Source organism: Phoenix dactylifera, chromosome 1, assembly GCF_051530095.1.
Source record: "Phoenix dactylifera cultivar Ajwa chromosome 1, Ajwa_hap1_PhDact_Kaust_v1.1, whole genome shotgun sequence".
NCBI lineage: Eukaryota > Viridiplantae > Streptophyta > Magnoliopsida > Arecales > Arecaceae > Phoenix > Phoenix dactylifera.
This window is the reverse complement of record NC_143190.1, coordinates 40,663,826-40,684,141: the sequence shown is the minus strand read 5'-3', so window position 1 is coordinate 40,684,141 and position 20,316 is coordinate 40,663,826. Positions and strand designations below refer to the sequence as shown.

Sequence of the window (20,316 nt, the reverse complement as noted above, 5' to 3'; positions counted from 1 at the left end):
GTTCAGACCGTAGAGATTGATTGAAGATCGTGATGTGCTTCTAAGGTGGCGAGATAATGTTCGTTGTGCTTGGATGGCAATGGCTCCAATGTTGGTCACTTCTTGAGGTAGTACTGAGAATAAGTGACCATGCTTGGATCTTCGTTCGACATCAGATCCGACCTAAAACAGCAAAGGCGAGTAAGTCTTTTGCTATAAAGTGTTTGATGAGGGTACTTTCGATGTCTAAGTTAGACGGATTCTCAAAAAATAGCGAAGATATTGTGAGAGCAATAGAATGACGACATAAAGGCATAATAGGACTCAAAAGCACTTATTTAGAAGGTCTTCCAAGAATAGTTTATATGGGCGAAGGTTGGTGCCCGCCGCCGAGGAATTCAAACGTGCAGGTCAGCCGTTTTAGTCGCCCACATGGTTATAGAAACCGTTTGAGATCTTGGCTAAGGTGTCACGAGTTAAGGAAAGAATTTGAACTTCGAAAGACTCTTTGTGTGCTTCTGGGTTGGCCATATGGTGGGCTGTGACTGATTAATTGGAGGATTCATGACAAGCTCTGATTGATTGCTTGCCATATTGGTTGTTGTCACGCCCCGAACCCAGCACCCGGTCCGGTACGCGACCGGCCGCATGAGCCCTAGAGTAGTGCCCTAAAGATCATGCAAGGCCTATGATTAACAAAAATTTCAATAAATCCACAATTAATTTAGTAATTCAAATAGACAAATCCGACATGTCCAAATAAACAAATTAGTTCAATTACAAGATCTTCAAAGAAGGATAAACAAACTAACTAACTAATGACTTTGGTACTCGCACTCTGCGCCTGTCCCATCCAACTCTATGCATCCTGCAACTCTGATAAAAAAAAAGAAGAAGAGGGGGTGAGCTTTACAGCCCAGTAAGAACCCCAGCACATCTTCACCAACACAATAATAATATAGATTTGAAGACCACGACAAATCGATGCACATTTCATGAAGTTACATCCCGGTCACGTTTCCAGCCCGTGACGGGGCAATCGATAGTATCACATTTCTTGCCTGTGATGGGGCAATCGATAATGTCACATTTCCAGCCTGTGATGGGGCAATCGATAGTATCACATTTCCAGCCTGTGATGGGGTAATCAAAACTAACGAGATAAGCCCAAAGTCTCTACTCATTTAACCAATTCACATACACGCATCAATTCCTTTTTCCACTTTATTTCCAACCTAGACTAACCATGGTCACGTTTCCGGCTCGTGACAGGGCAATCAATATAACATGGTTAGTCTATCCACCATATCCATTAGTCCAATTATGTAAATGTAAATTATGCTCAGGATTGTATCCATCATACTATCAATTACAAACAAATATAACCAAAATACGATTTAATGCCATCATATCATAGGAACCACATTTATAAATCCAAATATGCAGGTGTAGGTTATGCGCATACATGCATCCACCATAGTACCTATCATAAGCCAACACGATCAAAATAAAATTTAATATAAAACTATTTCTGCTTTGTCTGGATCATAGCATATCAAACATATATAGTGTAAAAATATTTGTATCATGCAGGATTGGCGTACAAGGATTCTTACCCTTTGTTGAAAACTCAGACAACTAATCACCCGCCCTCACGGCGATCTATGAACCGGAATGCGCAGGACTCCGCTCAGCGTCCTCTCGTCCAATAGATTGTCCTCCTACAGAACCAAATCATCATTAAAATTTATCAAAGATATATGATAATCTAGGACCCCTGTTTGATTCCTCTAAAGGGTCCTCTAAAATCTAACATCCCAGGACTTTCTAGAGTCCACAAAGCAATGCTCTCCCCAGATCCATGTGTAGAGAGAGAACCCAACTAGAGAGAGAGGGAAATATAATAAGAGAAAGGGTACGGGAAGACCCTTTCTCTTTACCTCTTCTTCCTTCTTCCCGACGAAAAGGGGAGAAGGGGGTTCGGCAGTAGGTGGCCCACGGCTGGCGACGCTCCATGGTCGTCGACCTGTGGCGTGCCGGCGGTGCCACGCCCGGCGACGGCTGGCCGGAACGGAAGAGGAGAAGGCCGAATAGGTTTCGGCTTTCCCCATCAGTCCGGCGGCTTCCCGGCCACATTCCCAAAGAAATAATGGCCAAAAACGAAGGAGGAGGAGGAAAGGGTGCTCACCTTGCCTCCGGCGAGATCCTCCCGACCGGATCGACGACGAATGCTCTGATCCTTCCCGCGGCAAGGTAGAACCCAATCTCTTTCCTTTTTTTTTGTGTGTGTAGGAGGGCTCTCGGTTGATGCCCTAAAGAGAGAGAGAGAGGGAATATCGGCCCGATTTGGTAGGATTTTTATCACCCTAAAATCTCTCTTCCGATGGATTCTGAAGGGGGAGGAATTTTGAAAACAGGGGAGGGAGGATACTCCGATCGGGAGACTCCCTCCCCCCCCCCCCCCCCCTTTTTTTGTGTTGGGCCGCCTTATTCAGAGGTCGGCCCAATCCTAACGTGGGTCTTCACATTCTCCCCCCCTAAAAGAAAAATTTCATCCTCGAAATTGACATACCTGAAGTTTCAAAAAGCTGCGGATATTTGACTTTCATCTTGATGAGAGTACAAAAGTGAAATTTTCATATTATCTTAATTAGTATTATAGTTAATTTTTATTAATAAAATTAATTAATTAATGTTTTATTTGTGTTTGAGTGAAATTAATCCAAGAGACCCAGTAACTCTGGTTTGAGCCCAATTTCTGACGGTCTGAGCTCAACAAATCCTTAGCATCTCATCTAAGCCTTACGTTGCCCGTCATCCGCACAATCTATATCACTGCGTCCAGCTGATTCAGCCAGCATTAGTGCCTGCATCATGAAGATCCCAGCATTTTTCAACCGACCGTGGCAGCATGCAACTGGATCATCCCCAAGCCGCGTCTCACACGTGGCTTCCATATCCCCTGTTTCGAGAACAGAATCTACAATCAAAACGCTTCCAGCAACCATTCATCTTCAAAACTCCCAAACCGGCTCTTTCATCCGTGAAGCAACGTTCCAATGAACAGAGCAGGATTCATCCATGAGGAGCTTCCCAGCGATCGTGGCATCCAATTGTTTCATCTTCAAATTCCCAAACGGCAATGAGGGAACTCCAAAGCCAGTCCTTCCGTCTCCCCCGTTTCTTTTCTTCCCAACGGTCATCTTCTTCCACAATTTCCAGCTGAAGAATCCCAAGCGATTCAACTTCATCCCGTATCTCAAGCAAACCGGATCATTCCAAGCTGCATTCAAATCTATGCGTTTCAGATGCTTCATCATCTCAACAGCCGAATCAAAACCTTCCCATGACCGAGTCCATCGCAAAGCACCCAGCAATCTCGGTTCGACTTCCATCGCGAAAACAGGGAGCAAATTAAACGGCCGGTTTGATCTTCATTGATTCCCAGCGTCTCTTGAGCTTTGGGAAAATTCTATAAAAGGGAGAGCCATCCGGTGGAAGGAGGAGGAGGAGGCGAGGGGAGGTCACGGAACGGAAGGGAGAAAGCAGCTGGGAGAGCCATCCGGAGCATCTTCTCTTCCAATCTAGGCAGCCGACGGGAGAGAGGAGAAGAGGACAGCTAGAGGCCAAGGGAACCAGGAAGCTCCCTCTTCCGATCTACCTTCTCAGCCGAACAAGAGAAAGAGGAGAAGCAACGGGAGGAGAAAACCCAAAGAAAGAAAACAGAGCACCCTGTTTTCTTAAGAGGAAAAAAAAAAAAGGATTTATGTTTATTTTATTTACTCTATACTAATCCTTTTTATAAAATTGCTTGCATCTCATATGGATAGCTAAATCTTCTCTAGCTAAGGCTAGGGAAAAGCCTAGCATTTTCTTCATGTATTTTCTTTAATCATCAATTGGATTTTAATTTTTTTTGATTTGATTTATGGTGCAGTAGATTGATAGAAATTATTTCAAACTTATATATTTTCTTTGATTTGTTATTTCCCCCGGGTATAACAGATGCTTGAAATCCCTGTAGTTTAAAATAGAATTACTGTAATACTGCCCATAAAACTAAATCTATTTAACTGAGATAATAGATGATTTTAAGAAAAGCATGATGAAATGCTAGGCTGAATCCTGATGCCTTAGTTATATTTTGTCAATCCGAATATTATTTTGCCTTTAGTTTTTGTTCACTGTCAAATCCCTGTGGATTCGATCTCGGTCTCACCGAGAATATTACTTTGCTACACCCTATACTTGGGGTATCCTACGTTTAATTTTCCTTTTTAAAAGAGCAAGATTAAAAGCGTAGCAAGTTTTTGGCGCCGTTGCCGGGGATTTGCAACGTGCGAACGAGAACAAGGCTGCAAATTTCAACTCTTTATTTCTAGTTCTTCAATTTTTCTTTATTTTTAACACAGCTATTTCAAATCTTTTCAGATTCAAGGGCGACACAAAGCAGGACCAGTAACGAGGAAGATCAAGATCACATTTTTGGATTCCCGGAGTGAACGAACTCCGGCTGTGAGTATTTAAATTAATTTTCCTGTTTTGCTCATACTAATCCTATTTTTCCTAGATTAGAATTTTACTCTTGTTTTAAAAAATTAAAAAAATTATTATTAATTAAAATAATAAAATAATAAAAATAATAAATAAATAAAAAGAAAAAAAATTTTAGCTAGTTTGCTTGATCAACTATTCAAATGCAATTTAATGTCATGACATAAAATGATAAAAATCTTCTTGATTGTTGCATATAGTATAAAGCATTTGCATAAAATAATCTAAGGGCTGAACCCATTAACAAGATAAGGTCGGGATTTCATTACTCGTCCTTAGCCCAAAAATCATCCAAGTGCATAAATATCCTAAGCCTAATTAAAATCAACTAGACGTTGGCCCCTAAGGATAATCGAGCTCAATAGGACGAAGACCACTGAAAGTTGCACCAATTTCGCTCTATGACCCCGGTCGATGTCTAGGCAAGCTTTGTCCCTTTAAGTGATTAAAGGGAGACAGTTTCTGTTCGAGGAAAGTGGATTTTAAGTGGGACCTTTGCTATACGCATCGTGACCCCTCCACTTACCTGGGAGCTTACCTGGTCGACTAGGTTATTAGACCGGATTGGAGGCTTAAGTGTACTCTTCAACCCAGTTAGGAGCTATCTAGAATTTTTAGGAAAACCTTAGAAATTGTTGGGTGATGCATGTTTTAATTAAACTTTTGTTTTGCTGTATTAGGGTGTTTGTGTAAAAAAAAAAAATTAATAATAATAATAATAATAAAATAAAAAATAATAATAAAAAAAAACTTAGTATATGCGGTTGTGGCAAAGAGATAAAATGAATAGATTATTTCGAGTTGAATCAAAAGATAAAAATTTAATTGTTCAAAATTCAAATAATCAAATGGAAGATAATGGTAGTAATCAGGGAGACAATGAATTTCAAGATGACTTACCTATTAGAACGCTTCGTGATTATCTACAACCCGCTAAGACCAGTACCCCATCCTGTATGGTTATTCCTACTGCTGCGGGAGCTTTTGACATGAAACCAGGAATAATCCAATTACTTCCAAAGTTTCACGGACTTGATTCTGAAAGTCCCTATTTGCATCTGAAAGAATTTGATGAAGTATGTTCAACACTTCATTTCAATGATGTCACTGAAGAGGTAGTTAAGCTTAAGTTATTTCCTTTTTCTTTAAAGGAAAAAGCTAAGTCATGGTTACACTCCTTAAGGCCCCGGACCATAGCTACCTGGCAAGAAATGACAAGAGAATTTTTAAAGAAATTCTTCCCAACACATAAAACAAACACACTTAGAAGAAATATCATGAACTTTGCACAAGAAGATGGAGAAACATTTTTTCAGTGTTGGGAAAGATTTAAGGACCTTCTCCTTGCTTGCCCACATCATGGATACGAAATTTGGAGAATCATCAGTTTCTTTTATGATGGTTTGACCTCCAATATGAGACAATTTGTAGAAATGATGTGTAATGGTGAATTCATGAGTAAGGAACCAAATGAAGCTTGGGATTATTTTGATCTTTTAGCAGAAAATGCACAAGCTTGGGATACAACAGATAAAAATGAAAAATCAAAAATAGCACCTAATACAAAAGGAGGAATATATCTTATTAAAGATGATAATGATGTCAATGTAAAAATTGCTAATCTGACTAGGAAGGTTGAAGCCATGGAATTAAGCAAAGCCAATATAGGAAAAGCACAAACTATTGTTGAAAGTATATGTGGAATTTGTGAGAGTAATGCACATGTAACCAAGGATTGTCCTACAATCCCTGCTTTTCAAGAAGTGTTGCATGATCAAGCAAATTTCACCAATATTTATAAAAGACCATTTTCAGAAACATATAATCCTAGTTGGCGAAACCATCCTAACTTTAGCTGGAGACTTGGACCCACTGCCAATGAATCTCAAGGAAATTCTGTTCCTACTCCTTATGTGCCACCACATAGGAAATCCCTTGAAGATACTTTGCAAACCTTCATGCAAGGGCAGACTCAAATAAATCAGAATACAATGCAATCACTCCAAGAACTTAAAAATTCTGTAGGTAGAATTGAGGCTCAACTCAATGTTAGGAAAAAAGGGACATTTCCAGCCCAACCTCAATCTAACCCAAAGGGTCAACATGAGGTCCATGAAGCAAGTTCATCCCAACCTAAATTTGAACAAGTTAAGTCTGTTACAACCCTTCGGAGTAGAAAAATAATTAACAAAGAAATTCCAACAAAAGATGACAAACCTAAAAAATCTATTGAAAAGAATGATGAAGATGATAATGAACAAAATGATCCAATACTGCATCACAAGATAGTTGCTCCATTTCCTCAGCGCTTGCTTGCAGCTAAAAAGGGAATACCTGATCAAGAAATTCTGGAAATCTTTAAACAAGTAAAGATTAACATTCCTCTATTAGATGCCATTAAGCAGATCCCATCTTATGCCAAATTTTTAAAAGATCTGTGTACTATAAAGCGAAAACTTTACGTACAAAAGAAAGCTTTTCTAACTGAACAGGTGAGTGCTATTCTCAAACACAACACCCCACCTAAATATAAAGATCCTGGTTGTCCTACCATATCTTGCATCATAGGAAACTTCAGGATACAACGAGCCCTTCTGGATTTAGGTGCTAGTGTTAACTTACTGCCCTATTCAGTTTATGAACAGTTAGGACTTGGTGAATTAAAACCCACCAAGGTTACTCTCCAACTTGCCGATCGATCTATAAAGATACCAAGAGGAATAGTCGAGGATGTACTTGTCCAAGTTGATAAATTCTATTTTCCAGTCGACTTCATAGTATTAGATACCCAGCCTGTCATGAACTGTACCACTCCAATACCTGTCATTCTAGGCCGCCCATTTCTAGCTACTTCCAATGCTTTAATCAACTGTCGAAATGGAATAATGAAAATGTCATTCGGGAATATGACTATAGATTTTAATATATTTAACATTTGTAAACAACCCGATAATGACAATGAAAATGATGAAATTCATGGAGTTAATCTGATCGACTCCATTGTAGAAGATGTTCTTGTCCCATCTCTTTCTTCTGATCCTTTAGAAACATGCCTAACTCATTTTGGAAATACAGATATCAATCAAAACTTTAGAGAAATCAGTGCTATATTAGATTCAGCTCCTTTGTTGGATACAGATAGGTGGAAATCTCGTTTTGAAGAATTGCCTACACGCAACAATAGTCCTCTACCATCTAGTGTTCAAGCACCTAAACTTGAGCTAAAGCCTTTGCCATCTGAGCTCAAGTACGCATACCTTGGTCAAGAAGAGACCTTTCCTGTGATCATATCATCCCAACTCGAACAAAATCAGGAATTAAAATTATTAGAAATTCTCAAAGAGCATAAGGGAGCATTAGGGTGGACAATTGCTGATATCAAGGGAATTAGTCCCTCAATTTGCACTCATAGAATCCACTTAGAAGCTGATGCCAAACCTTCTCGTCAACCTCAACGTCGATTAAATCCAAACATGAAGGATGTGGTTAGAGCAGAAGTTCTGAAACTTCTGGATGCGGGTATGATCTACCCAATTTCAGATAGTAAATGGGTAAGTCCAACCCAAGTGGTCCGAAAAAATCTGGTGTTACTGTAGTCAAAAATGCCAACAATGAATTAGTTCCAACTAGGGTCCCCACTAGTTGGCGTGTATGCATTGACTATAGAAAACTTAATTCTGTCACTAGGAAGGATTATTTTCCTCTACCTTTTATTGATCAAATTTTAGAAAGGTTAGTGGGTCATAAATATTATTGCTTCCTAGATGGCTATTCAGGTTACAACCAAATTGCAATTGATCCTGAAGATCAGGAAAAGACCACTTTTACATGTCCTTTTGGCACATTTGCTTACAAGAGAATGCCTTTTGGATTATGTAATGCTCCTGCAACCTTCCAAAGATGCATGCTCAGTATTTTCTCTGACATGGTTGAGCGTTTTTTGGAAGTCTTCATGGATGATTTCTCTGTTTTTGGCTCCTCTTTTGAAAACTGTATAGACCATTTAAGGCTAGTCTTAATTCGGTGTGAGGAGAAGAATCTAATCTTAAACTGGGAAAAGTGCCATTTCATGGTAACTAGGGGAATTGTTCTCGGGCATGTCATTTCATCTGAAGGAATTGAAGTAGACAAGGCTAAAATTGATTTAATTGCTAACTTACCCAACCCAAAAACTATCAAAGATATACGCTCATTTTTGGGTCATGCAGGATTTTATAGGAGATTCATTAAAGATTTTAGCTCAATATCTAAACCCTTATGTAATCTCCTTCAAAAGGAAACCCAATTTGTGTGGTCTGAAGAATGTCAAAGAGCTTTTGATAAACTTAAAAGCTTGCTGACCTCTGCTCCCATCATGCAACCACCTGACTGGTCACTTCCTTTTGAAATTATGTGTGATGCTAGTGAATATGTAGTTGGGGTAGTTCTAGGGCAAAGAAAAGAAAGGAAACCTTATGTTATTTACTATGCAAGTAAGACTTTAAATAGTGCACAAATGAATTACACCACTACGGAAAAAGAACTACTCGCCGTAGTATTTGCACTAGAAAAATTTAGGTCTTACTTGATTGGATCCAAAATCATTATCTACACTGACCATGCTGCCCTTAAGTACCTTCTTTCAAAAAAGGATGCTAAGGCGCGTTTGCTTAGGTGGATCCTTCTGCTCCAAGAATTTTTTCTAGAAATAAGAGATAAAAAGGGGGTAGAGAATGTAGTAGCTGATCACTTGTCCCGTCTCACTCTTCCAGATTCCTTAGACAATTCACCCATAAAAGACACTTTTCCTGACGAGCAACTGTTTGAGATCACATCTTCACCCTGGTTTGCAGACATTGCAAATTTTCTAGTCACAGGTGAACTACCAAGTCATTGGAATAAACAAGACAAAAGAAAATTTTTGACTGAAATAAAAAATTTTTTCTGGGATGATCCTTATCTTTTCAAATACTGCCCAGATCAAATTATTAGGAGATGTGTACCTAATGACGAATTTATTAGTGTTATTTTCTTTTGTCATTCTGAAGCTTGCGGTGGTCATTTTTCTACTAAGAAAACAGCTGCAAAAATTTTACAGTGCGGTTTCTATTGGCCCACCTTGTTTAAAGATTCCCATAACTTTTGCAAAGCTTGCGAGCGTTGTCAAAAGTTAGGTGGGATAACTCGTAGGAATATGATGCCCCTCAACCCAATTTTAATTATCGAAATATTTGATTGTTGGGGAATAGATTTTATGGGCCCATTTCCTCCTTCATTCGGAAATTTGTACATCTTAGTAGCTGTGGATTATGTCTCCAAATGGATTGAGGCAATTCCTTGCAAACATAATGACCACAAAACTGTTCTAAAATTTTTAAAGGAAAACATTCTTTCCAGATTTGGAACACCTCGAGCCATCATCAGTGATGGGGGTTCACACTTCTGTAATAAGCCTTTTGAGGCTTTAATGCGAAAATATGGGATCACCCATAAAGTCGCCACCCCTTATCATCCACAAACAAGTGGACAAGTTGAAGTATCCAATCGATTAATTAAGAATATTCTGGAAAAAACGGTTAACCCAAATCGCAAAGACTGGTCTTTGCGTTTAACTGATGCACTTTGGGCTTATCGTACTGCTTTTAAAAGTCCGATTGGTATGTCTCCGTACCGTCTTATTTTTGGCAAACCTTGTCACTTGCCTGTGGAATTAGAGCATAGGGCATACTGGGCTATTAAGAGATTTAATTTTGATATGGATAAGGCTAGTGCACTACGCAAACTTCAACTTAATGAACTAGAGGAAATCAGGAATGAAGCATATGAGAATGCTCGAATTTATAAGAATAAAATGAAAATCTTTCATGATAGAAATATTATGAGAAAAACATTTGAGCCTTCCCAGAAAGTTCTATTGTATAATTCAAGACTTCATTTATTTCCAGGAAAATTGAGATCTAGGTGGACTGGTCCATTTATAGTTAAAACTGTTTATCCGTATGGAACCGTTGAGATAGAGAATCCAAACACCGGTAATATTTTTAAAGTAAATGGCCAACGTTTGAAGTTATTTTTGGACAACTTTACCCCAGAAGTTGAATCGACCAATCTGGGAGATCCTGTTTATCAGGATTGATCTCTATATCTGCTAGAGATCCTTTGTTTGTACATAATTTTTCTTTCTTTCATATGACAATTGGTGAGCAACAACAGTGTGCAGTCATTCTATCAGGTAAATTCTAACCTTCAGCCTTATTATCCTTCATACAATCATATTTCATGCATTCATGTTGAAACATTGGGGACAATGTTGAATTTAAGTTGGGGGGAGAGATTACTGTATTTTTTTATATATCATACCAATTGTCATATCATTTCAAAAAAAAAAAAATCTATTAAAATAATAATAAAAATATATATATATATATATAATAATAGTAATAATAATAACAAAAATATATTTTGTTGCATTTAATTACCACTCTAATTTTTCTAAGCAAATCAACATATGCAGCTATTAAGGCAAGGAGCGCATTATGACTTATCAGAGACCTATTACTAGATCCCCACATAAGTATTCAATGACAATAAGAAAGCCTCAGGAGTTCACTTGTGTTACCTGTTTGTTTGTTGACCTTATTCGCAAGAGAAGTACGAGTGTCCTTGTCCTAAAGTTCATGATTTGGTTTTCACATAAAGATAGAGTTTGAAATTCCTGGCTAAGATCACCTGAGTGCCTTATGTTCTGACCTTGGTTGACCTATAGTCACAATACAGTCACGTTACATATGTATATATATATATATAGTGAAAAAAAAAAATTTAAAAAAAAAGAGAGAGAAATAATACTGTTTGTCTTCACTGAGTAACCGGGCCTCTTGCCTACAAAGCAGCGAGTGTTCGCGTAAAAAGGTGAAAATGACTGAAATAAGTGACTAGTCTGGCCTCGTGGCGTAGTCTGGTTCGAGTAATTAAGTCCGAGGGGTGTTTCACCTAATGCCTTGAGCCAACTGGATCAAGAGTCATTGACCCAAAGCTCGTTACATGGACCTTACTAGAGCCTAATGGAGTTGGACTGTTGTAGTCACTATGTGAAAATATATATATATATATATATAATAAAAAAAAATAGTAAAAATAAATTAAACATGAGTGAGTTAGTTAAACTTAAACCAAGTGACATGTGGATGACTGGTTTGACTCCATTGTTTTAGAACTCTGTGTACCTGGGATGTCTAGTTGGGATTGATAGCTTCATTTTTATATGCGAACCGTTCTGGATAAATAACATGTGGTATTCGAAAAATTTAGTGGATCGGGAGCTAACAAATGGTAGTTAACACTTGTGAATTTGAGTAGTGCACCTAGAACTCAAAGGGTACCAAATTGTGGTGGAGGTATAGGTATTCTGAGACGTCACATTTACATTTGCCTTAAGGGTTGCTATGTTTTAAAGTATCTTCTAACTTAAAAACGATGTTTGTGGGTAACATCACTGCAAACCCTCACGAGACAACACTCGTCCACTAGGGTAACCTAGGGGTTTAACGGCTTGTTGCACGTGCTAAGTGCAATCGTAATGCTCTACGAAAGTGAGTATTTATTTTAATTCATGCATATTGATAAAATAAACAATACTTTTGCACCCTCATTTTATCATTTTCACACTAAATTGCTAGAGACTAGCAATAAGCTAGTTGGGGGGTGTGATGAGAGTACAAAAGTAAAAATTTCATATTATCTTAATTAGTATTATAGTTAATTTTTATTAATAAAATTAATTAATTAATGTTTTATTTGTGTTTGAGTGAAATTAATCCAAGAGACCCAGTAACTCTGGTTTGAGCCCAATTTCTGACGGTCCGAGCTCAACAAATCCTTAGCATCTCATCTAAGCCTTACGTTGCCCGTCATCCGCACAATCTATATCACTGCGTCCAGCTGATTCAGCCAGCATTAGTGCCTGCGTCATGAAGATCCCAGCATTTTTCAACCGACCGTGGCAGCATGCAACTGGATCATCCCCAAGCCGCGTCTCACACGTGGCTTCCATATCCCCTGTTTCGAGAACAGAATCTACAATCAAAACGCTTCCAGCAACCATTCATCTTCAAAACTCCCAAACCGGCTCTTTCATCCGTGAAGCAACGTTCCAATGAACAGAGCAGGATTCATCCATGAGGAGCTTCCCAGCGATCGTGGCATCCAATTGTTTCATCTTCAAATTCCCAAACGGCAACGAGGGAACTCCAAAGCCAGTCCTTCCGTCTCCCCCGTTTCTTTTCTTCCCAACGGTCATCTTCTTCCACAATTTCCAGCTGAAGAATCCCAAGCGATTCAACTTCATCCCGTATATCAAGCAAACCGGATCATTCCAAGCTGCATTCAAATCCATGCGTTTCAGATGCTTCATCATCTCAACAGCCGAATCAAAACCTTCCCATGACCGAGTCCATCGCAAAGCACCCAGCAATCTCGGTTCGACTTCCATCGCGAAAACAGGGAGCAAATTAAACGGCCGGTTTGATCTTCATTGATTCCCAGCGTCTCTTGAGCTTTGGGAAAATTCTATAAAAGGGAGAGCCATCCGGTGGAAGGAGGAGGAGGAGGCGAGGGGAGGTCACGGAACGGAAGGGAGAAAGCAGCTGGGAGAGCCATCCGGAGCATCTTCTCTTCCAATCTAGGCAGCCAACGGGAGAGAGGAGAAGAGGACAGCTAGAGGCCAAGGGAACCAGGAAGCTCCCTCTTCCGATCTACCTTCTCAGCCGAACAAGAGAAGGAGGAGAAGCAACGGGAGGAGAAAACCCAAAGAAAGAAAACAGAGCACCCTATTTTCTTAAGAGGAAAAAAAAAAAGGATTTATGTTTATTTTATTTACTCTATACTAATCCTTTTTATAAAATTGCTTGCATCTCATATGGATAGCTAAATCTTCTCTAGCTAAGGCTAGGGAAAAGCCTAGCATTTTCTTCATGTATTTTCTTTAATCATCAATTGGATTTTAATGTTTTTTTGATTTGATTTATGGTGCAGTAGATTGATAGAAATTATTTCAAACTTATATATTTTCTTTGATTTGTTATTTCTCCCGGGTATAACAGATGCTTAGAAATCCCTGTAGTTTAAAATAGAATTACTGTAATACTGCCCATAAAACTAAATCTATTTAACTGAGATAATAGATGATTTTAAGAAAAGCATGATGAAATGCTAGGCTGAATCCTGATGCCTTAGTTATATTTTGTCAATCCGAATATTATTTAGCCTTTAGTTTTTGTTCACTGTCAAATCCCTGTGGATTCGATCTCGGTCTCACCGAGAATATTACTTTGCTACACCCTATACTTGGGGTATCCTACGTTTAATTTCCCTTTTTAAAAGAGCAAGATTAAAAGCGTAGCACATCTCTTCTTCAGGCTCCCAAGTAGCCTCTCTTTACTTATGATTATTTCATTTTACCTTCACAAAAGGAATGGTTCGATGTCGTAGTACCTGATCTTTTCTGTCCACAATTCGTACCGGAAACTTCTTATAGGTCAAATCCTCCTGAAGATGTAATGGCTCATATGCTACCACATGACTCGGATCTGGGACATATTTCTTCAACATTGACACATGAAAAATATTGTGCACACTGGATAAAGCCGGTGGTAAAGCCAGTCGATATGCCACCTCTCCAACCTTGTCCAAAATCTCAAACGGACCAACATACCTAGGGCTCAATTTGCCACGAACCCCAAATCTCATCACACCTTTTGTAGGTGACACTCTCAAGAAAACATGATCTCCAATTTGAAATTCCAGTTCTCTCCCTCTATTATCAGCATAACTCTTTTGGCGACTCTGAGCTGTACGGAGTCGTTCTCTGATCACTTGCAACTTATCAACAGTCTGTTGTACTATCTCTGGGCCTAACAATTTTCTCTCACCCACGTCATCCCAACAAATAGGAGATCGGCACTTCCGGCCATACAACACCTCAAAAAGAGCCATTTGTATACTTGCTTGATAGCTATTATTGTAAGCAAACTCTATTAGTGATAAGTGGCCATCCCACGCTCCTCTTAGATCCATGACACAGGCTCTCAACATGTCTTCCAAAATCTGGATAGTTCTCTCTGACTGTCCATCAGTTTGGGGGTGAAAAGTTGTGTTGAAGCTCAATTTGGTTCCAAGAGCCTTATGAAGACTCTTCCAAAACTGTGATACAAATCTACTGTCTCTATCTAACACAATGGTAATTGGAACCCCATGTAACTTCACAATATGCTCTATATATAAACCTGTCAATCTCTCTAAGGAGAAACTAACTCTGAAAGGCAAAAAGTGTGATGATTTGGTTAGCCGGTCAACAATTACCCACATGGCATCATTACCTCGTAGGGTTTTTGGCAAGCTAGTCACAAAGTCCATGGTGATATGCTCCCACTTCCATTGAGGAATAAGTAGAGACTGTAATAGTCCCGCAGATCTCTGATGTTCTGCTTTTACCTGCTGACATACTAGACACTGGGCTACAAATTGAGCAATATCCTTTTTCATACCACTCCACCAAAAATGTTTTTTTAAATTCTGATACATCTTTGTGCCTCCTGGATGCATTGTATAAGCTGAGCTATGAGCCTCCTCTAAAATTTCATTTCTTAATTCTAGAACTTTAGGGACACACAATCTGCTATCGAATCTTAAGGAACCATCTGCATGCAAATGAAATTCGCTTTGGACACCAGATTCTACTGTTCCCCTTACCCTCCGTAATTCTGAATCCTCCTTTTGAGATGACTTAATCCTCTCAATCAGAGTAGGCTGCACCATAAGATTAGCAAGTCATACTTGAGGATCATGCAGTCGTACTTCAATTTCATATCTCTTCAAATCCAACAAAATGTTTCTTTGTGTAGTGATCAGAGCCGCTAATTTACTTGAAGATTTCCGGCTTAGAGCATCGGCCACAACATTTGCTTTTCCTGGATGGTAATTAATAGTTAGGTCATAATCCTTTAATAGCTCTAACCATCTCCTTTGCCTCAAATTCAGCTCCTTTTGAGTATAGATATACTTCAAACTTTTGTGGTCCGTAAAAATTTCACAATGTTCACCATATAAATAGTGCCTCCATATTTTTAAAGCAAAGATCACAGTTGCTAACTCCAAATCATGAGTAGGGTAATTCAGCTCATATGGTTTCAACAGTCTAGAAGCATAGGCTATCACTTTCTCATTCTGCATAAGAACACAGCCAAGGCCCCTGCGTGATGCATCACTATAGATACTGAAGCCTCCTGTTCCAGATGGAAGGGCCAATATCGGAGCCGTCACCAATCATCTTTTCAATTCCTAAAAACTCTGCTCACAATCCTTCTTCCATTCAAATTTTACTTGCTTTTGGGTTAGACGAGATAGAGGCATGGCAATATGAGAGAATCCCTCAACGAATATCCGATAGTATCCTGCCATTCCCAAAAAGCTGCGCACCTCGGACACATTAGTAGGTCTACTCCAATCAACTACTGCCTCCACTTTCTTTGGGTCAACAGAGATGCCATCCTTGGAGATCACGTGCCCGAGAAAGGTGATACTGTTTAACCAGAACTCACATTTCTACAACTTGCCATAAAGTTCATTTTCTCTAAGAGTTTGCAATACTATCCTCAAATGTTCCTCATCCTCTTGTGGACTTTTTGAATAGACTAGAATGTCATCAATAAACACTGCCACAAATTGATCCAGGTAGGGTTTGAACATCCGATTCATAAGATCCATAAAGGCTGCCGGTGCATTTGTTAACCTGAAAGGCATAACCAAAAACTCATAGTGTCCGTATCTAGTTTTGAATGCTGTCTTCGGTATGTCTTCAGCCTTTATTTTCAACTGATGATATCCGGAGCGTAGATCAAGTTTTGAGAAGATTTGTGCCCCTTGCAACTGATCGAACAAATCAGCAATTCTCGATAAAGGGTATTTGTTCTACACTGTTACTCCATTTATCTCTCGATAATCTATGCAAAGACGGAAACTGCCATCTTTCTTTTTCACAAATAGTACAGGAGCACCCCAAGGAGAAACACTAGGCCTGATGAAACCCTTGTCCAACAGCTCCTGTAGTTGTTCCTTTAGCACTTTTAATTCAACTGGAGCCATCCGGTATGGGGCCTTAGAAATCGGTCCAGTGCCAGGAATCAAATCAATGGAGAATTCAACCTCTCTATCAAGAGGTAATCCTGGCAAATCCCCTGGGAAGACATCAGAAAATTTCCTCACAATAGGAATGTCTTCTAGTTTGAGTTCTTCCAGCTGGGTGCCCATTACCATGGCTAAGAATCCTTCATCACCTTTTCGAAGGAGTCGCTTGGCCTGTATGACTGAGATTACTTTTGGCGGAGCTAATATTTTGTTGCCACTAAAAGTAAACTCTGGCTGACCAAAAATTTGAAATTTTACTGTTTTGTCAAAGCAGTCAACGGTGGCATCATATGCTGCCAACCAGTCCATCCCAAGGATCATGTTGAAATCCTTCATCTCTAGGACTAGTAAATCTACTTTCATTTTTCTGCCTTCAATATTCAAGATACAATCTTTGCAGACAGAGTTAACTAAGATTACATCTCCATTAGGGATGGAGACACACAGTTCAGTCTCTAGTGGCAAAGAAATCAATGTACTATTTCTTTCAACAAAATCAGCAGATACAAAAGAATGAGTAGCTCCAGGATCAATCAAAATATAGGCATTGGTGGATGAGACTTCAATCGTACCTGTCAACACAGCGTTAGAGGCGTCGGCATCCTGTTGTATAAGAGCATAGACTCGCCCCTGAGTTTTAGGCCTTTGTTGTCCTCCTCGTTGTTGTTCATTTTGAGATGCTTGGTTGGTTGGAGCTCCCTGAATAGGCTGAGATGCCTGTCGAGTTTGTTGCTCTTTGCGATTAGGACAGGTGTCTGCCCTATGGCCCTGTTGGCCACATGAAAAGCAATTCCCATTGAACCAGTGATAGTCTGTTCGATAGTGGGGGCCGCCACATCTATAGCATTTTATAGTATTCTTGCGCTGAGTTTCATCATTCACAGTAGTTTGCTTTTTGGGCCTCGATTCAGTATCTTTGTCATGCTTAATTTGTAACTCAGCTTGTTTGTTCCTCTTTTTCAGAGTTCTTTCCCTCTCTTCTTGAGTTTCATTCAAGCCCCTTTCAACTACCAAAGCTTTGTTAACCACATCCTTGTAGGAAGAAAGCTCGAAGGTAGACACCTGTTGTCTGATTCGGGCTCTAAGTCCGCTTTCAAACTTCTCAGCTCGTTCTCTTTCATTCTCCACCTATCCTGGAGCATACCTGGCCAGTTCCTCAAACTTTGCAGCATACTCTGTGACCGTTATGTTCCCTTGCTCTAACCGGGTAAATTCTCGAAATTTTTGCCGTCTCACGCTTTAGGAAATATATTTGTTACGAAAAATCTCCTTAAATCCTTTCCAAGTCAAAGATGTAGCATTCTGTCCCTTCTTTCCTCTTTCCACATTCCACCAAATATCGGCTTCTCCCAGCAGCATAAATGTAGCAAAAGTGACCCTATCCTCATCAGGGCATCTCAGGGCATTGAAAACTTTTTCCATTTCGTTCAGCCAAGTCTCGGCCTCAAAAGGGTCAGAAGTGCCTTTAAAAGTTGAGGGTGCAAACTTTTTGAATTCTGCCAAACTAACATTATGCTCCTGCCGACTTGTAGCCCCCTGTAGATACTGAGGAGACACCTGCTGCTGCTGGTGCTGTAACTGTTGCTGCTGTTCCATGAAGCGTTGTTGCATCTCCATCATTCTCATCATGTCTGAACAGGAAGTAGCTTGTTGTTGCATCATTGCTTGCATCATCTAAGAAGCACTCAGTGGTTCATTAGGCTGAATTCTAGGCTCACCCGAGGTTCCTGTCCTTGGAGTTTCCGGGGTTCCCATCTCCAGAGCACTACCAACAAGGTTGACGTGGTGTTCCTGCGGGTGCATATTCCTGGCCGGCGAGGGTGGAGCACCTTCATGTTGTATGGAGGTCGTCCAAGCAGCGGAGCCATCAACAAAGTGAGTCGGCCTCCTATTACGCCCACGTCCACTCCCTCGTGCCATATCAACCTACACAAGTTACTTTTAACATTTTAAGATTGCAAAGAAAAATGTATCTAGAGGGTACTTTAATAAGTCATTAGATATTTTTTCCCTACTCACACTCGCGTGAACCTAAACCTTAGGATACCTTAACCTTAAGCTCTAATACCACTCTGTCACACCCCGAACCCAGCACCCGGGTCCGATACGCGACCGGCCGCATGAGCCCTAAAGCAGTGCCCTAAAGATCATGCAAGGCCTATGATTAACAAAAAATCCAATAAATCCACAATTAATTTAGTAATTCAAATAGACAAATTCGACATGTCCAAATAAACAAATTAGTTCAATTACAAGATCTTCAAATGTTCATCGACATCAAAGAAGGATAAACAAACAAACTAACTAATGACTCTGGTACTCGCACTCTGCGTCCGTCCCATCCAACTCTATGCATCCTGCAACTTTGATTAAAAAAAAAAGAAGAAGAGGGGGTGAGCTTTACAGCCCAGTAAGAACCCCTACACATCCTCACCAACACAATAATAATATAGATTGGAAGACCACGACAAATCGATGCACATTTCATTAAATCAAAAACAATTTCCAAAAGACTCGAATAATCAATAAAGGTATGTACATCAAACATCAATGCAAGTCCAGCCACACAAGAATGATATAGCATATGATAGCTTATAAATTTTTATTACTGTTTTCAATGCTTTTTCTTTTCATTCTATATTAACTTGATCCGGATCAATTATCTTTCCAACTTTGGGCTACATCCCGGTCATGTTTCCGGCCCGTGACGAGGCAATCGATAGCATCACATTTTCGGCCTGTGATGGGGCAATCGATAATGTTACATTTCCAGCCTGTGACGGGGCAATCGATAGTATCACATTTCCAGCCTGTGATGGGGCAATCAAAACTAACGAGATAAGCCCAAAGTCTCTACTCATTTAACCAATTCACATACACATATCAATTCCTTTTTCCACTTTATTTCCAACCTAGACTAACCATGGTCACGTTTCCGGCCCGTGACAGGGCAATCAATATAACATGGTTAGTCTATCCACCATATCCATTAGTCCAATTATGTAAATGTAAATTATGCTCAGGATTGTATCCATCATACTATCAATTACAAACAAATATAACCAAAATACGATTTAATGCCATCATATCATAGGAACCACATTTATAAATCCAAATATGCAGGTGTAGGTTATGCGCATACATGCATCCACCATAGTACCTATCATAAGCCAACACGATCAAAATAAAATTTAATATAAAACTATTTCTGCTTTGTCTGGATCATAGCATATCAAACATATATAGTGTAAAAATATTAGTATCATGCAGGATTGGCATACAAGGATTCTTACCCTTTGTTAAAAACTCAGACAACTAATCACCCGCCCTCACGGCGATATATGAATCGGAATGCGCAGGACTCCGCTTAGCGTCCTCTCGTCCAACAGATTGTCCCCCTACAGAACCAAATCATCATTAAAATTTATCAAAAATATATGATAATCTAGGACCCCTATTTGATTCCTCTAAAGGGTCCTCTAAAATCTAACATCCCAGGACTTTCTAGAGTCCACAAAGCATTGCTCTCCCCAGATCCATGTGTAGAGAGAGAACCCAACTAGAGAGAGAGGGAAATATAATAAGAGAAAGGGAATGGGAAGACCCTTTCTCTTTCCCTCT

At 39.6% G+C, this 20,316-nt stretch overlaps 1 non-coding gene across 1 annotated transcript; it reads right to left on the bottom strand.

The window, feature by feature from the left end:
• Positions 1 to 5,792: 5,792 nt before the first annotated feature.
• On the bottom strand, positions 5,793 to 5,899 carry LOC120110730 (small nucleolar RNA R71). The gene has a single exon (XR_005511864.1). It is a non-coding gene; the product is annotated as a small nucleolar RNA R71 (small nucleolar RNA).
• Positions 5,900 to 20,316: the final 14,417 nt, after the last annotated feature.